Raw genomic sequence first — 12,007 nt, forward strand, 5'->3', positions numbered from 1 at the left:
TAAGTGACAGAAATTCAATTCAAGACGACTACTATAGTGAAAAATCCAGGCGTATTTAATGCCAGATCTGGTCGGATCCAAGTGTTAAAACAATGATATCAGGAATCTGTTCTGGCCATCTGTGAGTGTCAAGGCAGGGAAAAAGATTTTAAGGAATTGGCTCAAGTGATATGGGGCTTGGGAAGTCCAAAATCTGCAGGGCAGGCCAGCAAGCTGGAGACCTAGCAAAGAACTGATATTGCAGCTTGAGTCTGAAGGTAATCTGTCCCCCTCTTCCTCAGGGGATATTAGTACCCTAATGTCCTAAAGTAGGGTTTCTTTATTATGGATTTCAGCTGATTGAATGAGACCCACCCACATCATGGAGGATGATCTTCTTTAAGTCTACTAATTTAAAGGCTAATTTCATCTAAAGAAAATACCTTCATAGTAGCATTCGGCCAAGTTGGCATAAAATCATCCATCACACCATCTCTTGGCTCCACCCTCCTCTGGTTGGCTTCATTCTCAGATAGGTTCTTCCATCTGATGCCAAGATGGCCTCCAGTATTTAAAACATATTCTACCAGATAGTGCTATCTCAGTGGGAAGAGCACTCCTCTAACCTAGGAGTTCCAATAATCTTGTCCTGGGGGTAGGCTTTTCCTAACTGTCCAGGCCTGGATCACATGTCCATCCATGTAACCCTACCAGCACCTTATTGGACTCAGTAAAGGGGAAGACTGGGTTCCAAGAGGAAAATTGGGGTGCTCTCACGGAGGACAAAAAAATAGATCTGGGCAGTCCCAAAGTGGTGTCCATAAGGACCTTGGTTCTCCAAAGCTCCCTTCTTTCCTCCCTTCCTTCTGGTCTCCCTTTTCCTCTGTTGGTGATCTACTCTGGGAGGAGGCTCAGGAGGCCAGGGGATAACTCCCTTGGTGTGTGGAACTCTCACCTACTCCAGGGCAGGCTGCTTGGTCACCACCTAGGGACAAGAAATGTAGATGTGAAAGATTTGCTATGACCATAGAACTCTCGGGCTGAGATACGGGGTTCCAACACTTGATTCCAGATGTCCAGAGATGTGAGAACTGAAATCTGACCTTGGGCATGTTACTTAATCGCTGCCTCCGTTTCTTCAACTATAAAAGTGTTATATAAACAATACCTGGGGCCTCCCAGGTGGCGCAGTTGTAAAGAACCCACCTGCTAACGCAGGAGACACAGATTCAATCTCTGAGTTAGGAAGATCTCCTAACTGGAGAAGGTAACGTATTCCAATACTCTTGTCTGGGAAATCCCATGGACAGAGGAGCCTGGCGGGCTACAGTCCGTAGGGTTGCAATGGATTCAGACGTGACAGCAACTGAACAACAACAACAAAATAGTACCTACTTCATAGAATTGTAAGAATCAAAAGGAACAGAGGTAAAGTGCTTAGAGATAGTTCTTGGATCTCAAATTAACATTATTATTTTTATTTTGATCTACAATGGATAGAAAGAGGAGCTTGGGACCCATTCCAGAATGGGGCTTCCCCAAGGTGGACTCTGAGGTCGAGGTGTTGCTCAGCCAGCCTCTGTGCTCCACACACACAACTACAGCAGCTGGTGGGGGGGGGGGTCTATCTCCCCGTCCACATGTTCTGTGCACAAAGTCCTCCTGCACCTTCGCTTGCTACGGAAGCTGCACCTGTTCCCCAATAGGCCACCAGCTGAGTGTGTGTGTTGGTGTGCGCGCATGCACACACATGTGCTGGTTAATATTCATCCTCATGGATTGTGTCCTGAATGTGTGCATGAGTTATTCTAGATCAGAGGCAGATTTCCTCTCAATTATCTTATAGGCAATGATAAGGGAGTCAGCCCCTCCTTCCCACTCCTCCCATTGTCCCCGATCTTACCCCTGAGGTGATGAGATGAAAACCAGATGGGAGAGTCTCCTACATGAGTAATGGGACAATCCATAGGCCAGGGATGGTAAACTGAGTTTTCTCCATTTATCTGGAGGAGGCAGATAGCCATTTCCCTCCCCTCTTGAAAGGGACACTGAATAAGTCTTTTCTTCTTTGAGAAGGAATGGAAAGGATTCTCAATCTAAGGGGAGCTAGTGCTCGAATCTTCCTGGTACCTCAGGGGCTTAGCCTGGGGACCTGGCCCTGGCTATAACCTTCTGGCTCTCTTGGAGAGATAGAAGCTTTGTTATCATTTTCTAAATTGTGACATGATACACGTAACCTGCAATTTGCTGTCTTAATCTTTTCAAGTACACAGTTCAGTGATACTCAGCATATTCCCATTACTGTGCACCCATCACCACGATCCATCTCTAAAACTCTTTTATCTTGCCCAACTGAGACTCTGTCCTCAGTAAATTTAAAATAACTCTCCATAACCCCTGTCCCCTCAGCCCTGGCAACCACCATTCTGTTTTCTATCTCTATGAATACGAGGTACTACTCCAAGTACCTCATATAAGTGGAATCATACAGTGTTTATCTTTTCTCAACTCCCCTTGTGGCTCAGATGGTAAAGAATTCGCCTGCAATGTGGGAGACCTGGGTTCAGTCCCTGGGTTGGGAAGATCCCCTGGAGGAGGGCATTGCAACCCACTCCAGTATTCTTGTCTAGAGAATCCCCATGGAAGAGGAGCCTGGCAGGCTACAGTCCATGGGGTCGCAAAGAGTCGGATGCAGCTGAGTGACTAAGCACACATATTTCACTTAGCATAATTTCCTCAAGGTTCTTCCATGTTGTAGCATGTGATTTTAAGGCTGAATAATGTTCCATTGTGTGGAAATAGCACATTTTTCTAATCCATTCAGTTCTTGGTGTACACTTAGGTTGCTTCTACTCTTTAGCTATTGTGAATAATGTTGCTATGAACATGGGTGTACAAATATCTCTTCCAGACTCTGCTTTCAATAATTTTGAGCATCCATCCACAGGTGGAATTGCTGGGTATGTTTTGTTATCTTTTTGGGTAAAAGCAATTATCTAAACAAGTGGCTACAGATCTAATTCTCATGGGGTGTGTGTGTGTGTGTGTGTGTGTGTGTGTGTGTGTGTGTATGCGCGCGCGCGCACGCACACGCTTAGTTGTTCAGTCATATCTGACTCTTTGTAACCCTTTGGACTATAGCCCGCCAGGATCCTCAGTCCATGGGATTCTCCAGGCAAGAATACTGGAGTGGGTTGACATGCCCTCCTCCAGGGGATCTTCCCGACCCAGGAACCAAGCCATGTCTCCTGTGTCTCTTGAATTGCAGGCAGATTCTTTACTCGCTGAGCCATCAGGGAAGACCCTCTCATGGTGTACAAAGGGCAAAATGCTTCTAGGGAAAGTGAAAGCAAAAATTTCTTCTTTACATCATATATATTTCCAAATCTCAGGAGGCTAGGGCTCCTTTTTTTTTTTTTTTAAATAGACACCCCTGATACTGACACTTCGTAGATGTAGTATGACTTTTCCTCTATGTTTCCATCTATTGATGAGGTTCATGTCCTTTTAGTATTAATCAGTACGACTGACTTCCAATCAGTTAGTTTCGGTCTAGCCCGAAAAAGAACAATAAACCTTATAATAACTCTCCTGACTAATTTTACGCTAGCTACGTTACTCGTAACCATCGCATTCTGACTTCCTCAACTAGGAATCTAAGGGAGTTGTATTTCCCCACAGTCCACATGCTGGTCACAGGTGGACAGACAAGGGAGGTTCTCAGCGAGCATCACAGGCAAGCGATGAAGGCTGTCACCTCAGAGGAAGCAGAATTTCTTCCTCTCTGCCTGTGTGCTGCACAGCTGGCCACTCTGACCACAGACTCTTCATCAGTTTATGGTGATCCTGAGACCACGGAGTCGGCTCAGACTCTACTGTTCAGGCCCCCTTACTCACTTGACAGATACCGAGGGGCAAAATTCTGCTTGGTATGGCTCTATACCTTCTGCACAGTTTGACCAACACCCACCGGGCAGCCACCTCAGGCCTGCAGGTCCTAACTCAGGGTCCACAGATAGATTTAGGGAGAGCTTATGAACCTCAGAACGTAAATCTCCTTTTGGAGAAGTGGTCTAAATCATACCAGATTTTCAAAAGTATCTCTGATTTAAAAGAGGTTAAATCCACTCTATGATAGGGTGATGATTAAAACAAAAAACCTTAATAATGAGATGTTGGGAACTCCCAGAAGATTAAAGAATAAGTTCACTCAAAGCAAGCCCTGTATTCACCACTGGGTCTCTGCATTTCGTAAGGGGCTGGTCATATAATATGCGTTCAATAGAGATATGCCAACAAATGAATGAGGAGGAATCTGTTAAAGACAAAGAAAGTGCACCTGCATGATACGATGTAAGTCAATGAAAAAGCTGAATCAATTCATAGACATCAATTTTCCACTTAGCTGAGCAAGCACACAGCTGTTGTGCCCATGGGGAAACATTATCATTGATCAATTTATTCATTCATTCATCCACTCACTCACTCATTTAACAAATACTGAGATTTGAGCACCCACCACGTGCCAGAACCAGAGTTACATGAGACTCAGTGTTGGCCCACAGTGGGTCAGGCAGACCAGCAAATGGCCCATCACTGGGTTGCAAGGGCAGCGACAGGGACTGTACAAAGTGCTGAGAGACCAAAAGGAGGGAACTTTAAGTAGTCTACCATGAGGGAGGGTCAGGGAAGGCTTCACATGATAAAGTAACATTTGAGCCCAAGGCTGAAAGCCTAGAAGCAGGCAGTCAGTGGGTCAGGGAGCCTATTATTAGCTCCCATTGCTCCCTGCCGGGCACACCCAGCCGATGCTTCCTAAATGTGGACTGTCAAATGAACAGTGGGGCAGAATCTCTGGGGGGAGCTCCACAGCTGGAAACTCCAAAGCACGAGTCATCAGCCTCCCATTGTCCTTCCTCATGGAGCCTCATCCCTGCCAGACTTACTGGTTCCCTCACTGCATTTGGAAAAGTCTGACCCCAGCTTTCCCACCTTTACACGCAGTGATATCCCCTCTAACCAGCCAGTCTCCCCCTTCTTCCCCTGTATAGGCTGGGCCATCCCCAAGGCCACTGTTTCCCCTAAAACTTCAAGAAAGCTAACTCTGCAAGCCCAGTCACCTTAAAAAAAAACAAAAACAAAACAAAACAGATGTATGTTTATTTTGTTTTTCCAAGCAGATTGTACACCCCTGAGGGCAGGGACATCTGTTATTCCTAATGAGAAGGCAATGAGGTAGAGAGCAATGGTTCTCAAACTCTGCAGGGGTTAGAGTCACCCGGAGGACTTGTTAAAACAGATTTCTCAGGACTTCCCTGGGAGTCCGATGGCTGAGACTCCAAGCTCCCAGGTTCAATTCTTAGTCAGGGGACTAGATTCCATATACCCCAACTAAGAGTTCGCATGCTGCCACTAAAGACCTCAAACTCCGAAACAAAGATGGAAGATCCCTCAGGCCTCAACTAAGATTCTGCGCAGACAAACAAATAAATACTTTTAAAAATAAAAATAAGACAGATTTCTCAACTCCATCCCCAGAATTTCAGATTCCGTAAGTTTAGGGTGGACCAAAGAATCTGCATTTCTAACAAATTCCTTAGCAATGCTATTGGCCCGGAGATCTCACTCTGAGAACCACTGGCATGGGAAACATAGTGGTTCCAAATCCAGATGAACCTGGGTTTCAGTGCAGGCTATGCATCTCACTGGCTTGTGAGTTACGGCAGTCCCTTAGCCTCTCTGGGCTTTAGCTTCCTAAGGACACAATAATACTCAGTTTGCAGGGTTGCAGGGAACAATGTAATCTGGGAAACCCAGTCTGCACCCAGCAGATACGCAATAAAGCCTATAATGGATTGACTAACTGCCTCAGATACAGACTGGAGCGGCCATGGCCTGAGCCAAGTTATTTCTCCCAAATAGGAGAGCAAGCAAATTTCAATGTCTTCCTCCCGCCACCCTCTCCCACCAGGAGGCTGGACCAGCAGAGGAGTTTGATTAGATTTCTCCAGCTCCAGTGGAAAAGGTGACACTTCTCTCCAAACCACTGGGCTCTTTGCTCTTCACAACACAACTTCTCCAGGCTCTGTCCTTTGCCCAAGCCCCAGAACACTCACATCATTAAATGACTGTCTTCTCAAGGACACCCTGGCTACTCAAAAAGCTTCAACTTAAATATATTCACGAATATGAATGCTTAATACACTAATTTTTAGCTGAAAATAAATTTTGAGTCTGTACAGCAAATAACAGGGGAGTGCTTCAGGAATGTCTCTTTCGAGTAAGTAGGTAAATGTTAGGTAGTGGCTGTGAGTCTGTCTCGACGCCTCTGTCTCTCTCATCCCTAGCTCTCCTTCCCTCCCTCCCTTTCAGGTCTCTGTTTGTCTGAGTGAAGAGATCTTTCTTTGCCCAAGCACCAGAGGGAAGGGTCTTCTTTCTTCCTCCCCAACAGAATCACTGTGGCAGGCATGCCCACATGTACCTTAATTTATACACCAGGTTTTCATCAGTGCGCCAAGAAGTTGGCTGTATATATACTTACATATAGGCACAGCCTCAAGCGGCCAAGTCTAAATAAGGACTGTGGGCTTGCTTTGCAGAGACAACTTCCAGACAGCCCCACCATACCTCTTCGCACCTCCTTCCAACTGGAAAGCTCCCATACCCCATTTGGCCTTCCTCATTTATCCCACCCCTACGCCAACCCACCCCTGTTTCTCAGCAGGATGCTCCAGGTAGGGACCTGCGTTCTGCTACCTACATGGCTGGGGGTCCCTGGGTCAGTGACTTTTCCACTCTGCTTCATGCTCACCTCTGTAATGATGATTATATCACCTGCTTTAAAGGGAGATGATGATCAAGCTAGAGAATGTTATAAAGGCCTTGGCATTTTATTCTTTCCCAGTCAAGTTTTAGGTATGAACTCAATCAACTATTAAAAATCAGTAAGTAAGTGTTGCAGCATTACTTATAATAGCCAATACATGGAAAGCAACCTAAGTGTCCATCAATGCATAAATGGATAAAGAAAATATGGTCTCTATATGAAATGGAATATTAGCCATAAAAAGAAGGAAATTCTGCCCTTTGCAACAAAATGGATGAAACTTATGGGCACTATGCTAAGTTAATAAGTCAGAGAAAGACAGATAACTGTAGAACTCACTTATGTGCAGAATCTAAAAAAACTGAACTCACAGAAATGAATTGGTAGTTACCAGAGATGGAGGGTGGAGGAGCAGGATAGGAAAAATGGATGAAGGTGGTCAAAAGGTACAAACTTCCAGTTATAAGATAAGTTCTGAGCATGTAATGTATGGCATGGTGACCACAGTGAACAGTACTGTATGGTATATTTTAAATTTGCTAAGAGAGCAACTTTAAAAAAATTCTCATCACAAGAAAAAAATATAACTCTGTAAAAAGATGGATGTTAACTAAACACAGTGATAATCATATCCATATATTTGGCCATTATGTTATACATCTTAAACTTATGCATTGTTATATGTATTGTTATATGTCAGTTACACTTAATAAAACTAGGAGGGGGATCAGTGTCTTGTCCTTGGATAAGAAGCTGATTTGAAAACTGGAAAGCTTGATACGTGGTCTCCAGTTTGCCAGGCTTTCTTACACAATTGAATCCCAAGAGAAGACTTATTCGTCCACTTTTACAGATGAAGACCAGGGAGGCTGACTTGCCCAAGGTCACATGGCTGGTCAGGGGCTGAACTGGAACCTGAACATTCCCAGCACTGAGTTGGGTCCAGGAGCCTTGGTTCAGGGGAACAGGAGCTGAGGTCCCCCTGGGTGGGTGGGAGGTGGAAGAAAGCTAAAAGGAAGACAGGTGGCCCAGCAGCATCCCCCACCTCACCTGCCTCCAGCCCTGGCTCTGGTGGGGCCCCTCAGGCCCGGAGAGCTGCGGCTGTGCTATACCTGCCAGAGGCACCTGTCTAGGGCCAGGCTGTGCCAGAGAGAGGAGCCCAGATGGGGATTCTGCTGCAGGGCGACCTCGGGTGGGGAAAGAGGCAGCCCAGCGCACCTAATGGGATCCCCGCGCATCTCACGCGCAATCGTTCCCTCTGTCGCTGGAATTCATCTCCGAAACAAATCACTGCAAGGTCACCTGAGAGCCTGCTTCACCCACAGGTGAGGCCCCACTCCACAGGACCCCCTCACACTCAGGTCCTCCCACCTGGCCCCCCGACTGATGCCAGTGACTGATGTCATGACTGGGTGTTTCCTTTGGCTTCTAACACAGAGAAAAGGCAGAGTACACAGCTCTGTAGGTTTCCCCAAAGGTCTGTCCTTCGGGGCCTGCATTCATTCCCTCCTCCGGAGATGAAGTCTCAGAGGCAGTAAAATGCTCAGGACCCTCAGCATCGCTTTAAGGAGTGACTGACGGAGCAGGCTCTGAAGCTGGCCCCAACTGGGTTTTGATCTTTTCTCTACCAATCTCCAGCTGTGTGACCCTGGGAAAAGAGCTTAACTCCTCTGAGTCTCAGTTTTCTCTGATAATAGTAACTTCTAGGCAGTTCCTCTGAGATTTAAATCAGGCAAAGTGTGATATACACTAAGAACTCAACAGTTGCTGGGGAAACAAAAGAGAGAAAAATCTTATTATCTCTCCCAATAATCTGTCCAGGAAGAGAGCAGGCTTGAGGCCAGTCAGCAGCTGGGGAAGGGACACAGGGCATGCTTGAAAAACCCTGAGTGGGTGTAGAAGCTGAAGGCAAATGCTGAATTGCCCTGGGGACTGAGGGGCATGTTTTGAAGAGAGGCTGTGTGGGAAAAAAGGAAGAGGAGATGTAAGAAACACAAATCAGAGAAGACTGCTGGGGCTGGAGGAGAAATAGGAGATTCTACTAAGTCTCTGTTGTGAGGTGTGAAAATTACATCTTCCCACCTCCCCATGAAGGCTTTCGGTAAAGCCTCCATTTTAAATTAAGGTAGTGGGGAGCCGGATCTTTTGGGAATACAGTGAGAGGATAGGCTTGTCCTCAAGCGTGTAGAGAAACCAGGCCACGCATGCAGTCGTCCTCTGGCTTGTGTTACTATGGTGAGGGTGATCCTGGACCAGAGCTTAAGTGGGCAAGAACAAGAACTTATTTATTTTTATTTCAGACCTCCATCCCTTCCAGGCTGGCAGGAAATGTTAACCCTGGGTTTTCTTGGAGTTCCTTCCCCACCTCCCCATTTACACGGTGCCGAGACACTGGGGAGGGTTCATCTTGTTTCTGCAGCATCCACCCAGGCAAGGATGGCAGAGGGTCCCCCGCCGCTAATGGCCCTTGTGTGGATTTTTCTGGCACAACTGACACCTAGCCTTTCCCTTGCTGGGTGGCTATCCACCCCTCCACCCCACCCTGCAGACACACACAGACACACACACACACACGTGCAGCAGGCAGGCAGGGAGGTTGAGTGCAGGTTCCTGGTCTCAAGAACTTCTCTCTCTTTGATATATCAGTTGTCTGTTCTCTGTTTGCAATTTCCTTCACAATCATCTGCCTGAAGGGAGAGTTGGGGGCGGGGGAAAATATCTTTCCAAGTCGGTTTGGATAGCCCTGGGGCTTCCCAGGTGGCGCTAGAGGTAAAGAACTCGCCTGCTAATGCAGGAGACTTAAGATAAAGGTCTGCCCTGGTGGCTCAGAGGTTAAAGCGTCTGCCTGCAATTCGGGAGACCTGGGTTCGATCCCTGGGTCTGGAAGATTCCCTGGAGAAGGAAATGGCAACCCATTTCAGTATTCTTGCCATGGACAGAGGAGACAGTCCATGGAGTCACAAAGAGTCGGACACGACTGAGCAACTTCTCCTTAAGAGAAGGAGGTTGGATCCTTGAGCCGAGAAGATGCCTCGCAGGAGAGCGTGGCAACCCACTCCAGTGTTCTTGCCTGGAGAATTCTGTGGACAGAGGAGCCTGGTGGGCTACAGTCCATGGGGTCACAAAGTGTCGGACACAACTGAGTGACCTAGCATGCATGCACGGATAGCCCTACTTTACTCTCTCTACTTACTGCAAAGCATGGATAAAACCATTTTTGGTTTTGTTTTTAACCATCGCACTATTGATTGGGGTTACTGAAAGGGCTAATTTCTTGAAATATCCTCCTTCTCTACTCTGTCACCATTATCATCTTGATGACCTCATCTGTCGTGGTTACTGACACGCCTGAGACAGGGCACTAAAGGATGAACGACATCACAGCTAGAAGGAAGTTTTTTGAAGCCTTGTACCCAGGTTTCCTTTCGCTGTACACAAAGCGAGGGATGATCTCTGCCTGCAACTACGTTCACCTGGTGAGCCCTTTGAGCTCAAGAATCCAGGTCGTGAAATCCTTCCCAGGTTTTCCATTCTACTCTGAGGAAGGCTGAGAATTCTCAAAGGGGAATACCCTTGCTTCAAGCCTGCTATTGATGTAATCCAGCCAGCATCTTTGGAGGTGGAAAAGCTTGAGATCCAGTGCCTCCCCACAGAGACATTGCAGCTCCCTGTCTGTTTCTGTTGCAAAAATAAAATGGTTTCATGTCACACACACAGACTGCTCTATATCTATGCCTTGGACATCTTTCCACATCTCTGTACATAACCCTACTTCATTCTCTGTGTTTGCCTCGCAGTATCCCACAGCATGGAATTATGATATTGTTCGTTTGTTTTTTGGTTTTGCTTTCACTAGCCCTCTATTGATGAACATTTGGGTGTTTTCTAGATCACAATCCATGTTACACCAGAAGTCCTTTCATGCCTCTTTACGCACCCAGTTCCATACTTCTTTAAAAAATTTATTTATTTGGCTATGCTGGGTCTTAGGGAGAAGGCAATGGCACCCCACTCACTCCAGTACTCTTGCCTGGGAAATCCCATGGATGGTCCACACTTTTCAAGATAATACAGTCACATGACGGGCAGTGGGATGGGTATCCTCACTAGAAAGCTAGGTGTAGGGAAGGGTGGAATTTGCCCACAGTCATGCAGTAGCTTTGCATTAGAGATAGCAAATGTGGTACCCCTTCCAGCCTCTAGACCCAACACTCTCTTAGTCCCAGTGAGTGATCCCTTAATTGTCCTATATATTTGGGTCCAGCTTGGGTTGTGTGCTAAGTCACTTCAGTTGTGTCCAACTCTTTGAGACCCTTTGAACTGTAGCCTGCCCGGTTCCTCTTTCCATGGGATTAACAAGCAAGAACACTGGAGTGGGTTGCCATGTCCTCTTCCAGGAGATCTTCCTGACCCAGGGATCAAACCCATGTCTCCTGCATTTCAGGCAGATTCTTTACTATTAATGTCACCTGGGAAGCCCCCCAGTTTGGGTTAGAGCAGGCTTTTTATTTATTTCAAATGATCTAGAAGAAACAAGTATGTGGGTTATGCTGGGCACTGTGTACTGAGTGCAAGAAAGGGAAAGAACACTAGATAACCTTCATTGATTGATGGGGTCCCATGTGTGAGCCCCCAGAGGATGAAGTCGCCAGGATCATCTTCCAGGCTAGCACAACACAGGTACACCTGTGACCTCATTTTAATCCTCTAGGGTCTGTATTATTATCTTCCCCATTTAGAAAAGAGGAAAGTTAAGCACAGAATGGTGACTATGTGACATAACTCATAGTGGTAGAGCCAGGACTGGGGACTTGTCTTTCAAACACACCTATATTACTACTGGAATACACATATATATTCTCTGGTGAAGGACAAGGAAGCCTGGAGAGCCGCAGTCCATGGGGTCGAAAAGAGTCGGACGTGATGGAGTGGCTCAACAACAACAACAAAATATTACTACTACTGAAAGGTAAAATAGCATTGCTGAAAGTGTGAAAAATGGAAATTATAACTACAAAAACAAAATGGCAACAAAAAGTTGCTGGGTTTTTTTTAAGATTTTTTTTTTAACGTGGACCATTTTTAAAGTCTTTATTGAATTTGTTACTTCAATAATATTGCCTCCGTTTTATGTTTTGGTTTGTTTGGCAACAAGGCAGGTGAGATCTTAGCTCCCCAGCCAGGGATCGAATCTGCACCCTC

The sequence above is a fragment of the Ovis aries genome, chromosome 15, assembly GCF_016772045.2.
Source record: "Ovis aries strain OAR_USU_Benz2616 breed Rambouillet chromosome 15, ARS-UI_Ramb_v3.0, whole genome shotgun sequence".
Classification (NCBI taxonomy): Eukaryota; Metazoa; Chordata; class Mammalia; order Artiodactyla; family Bovidae; genus Ovis; species Ovis aries.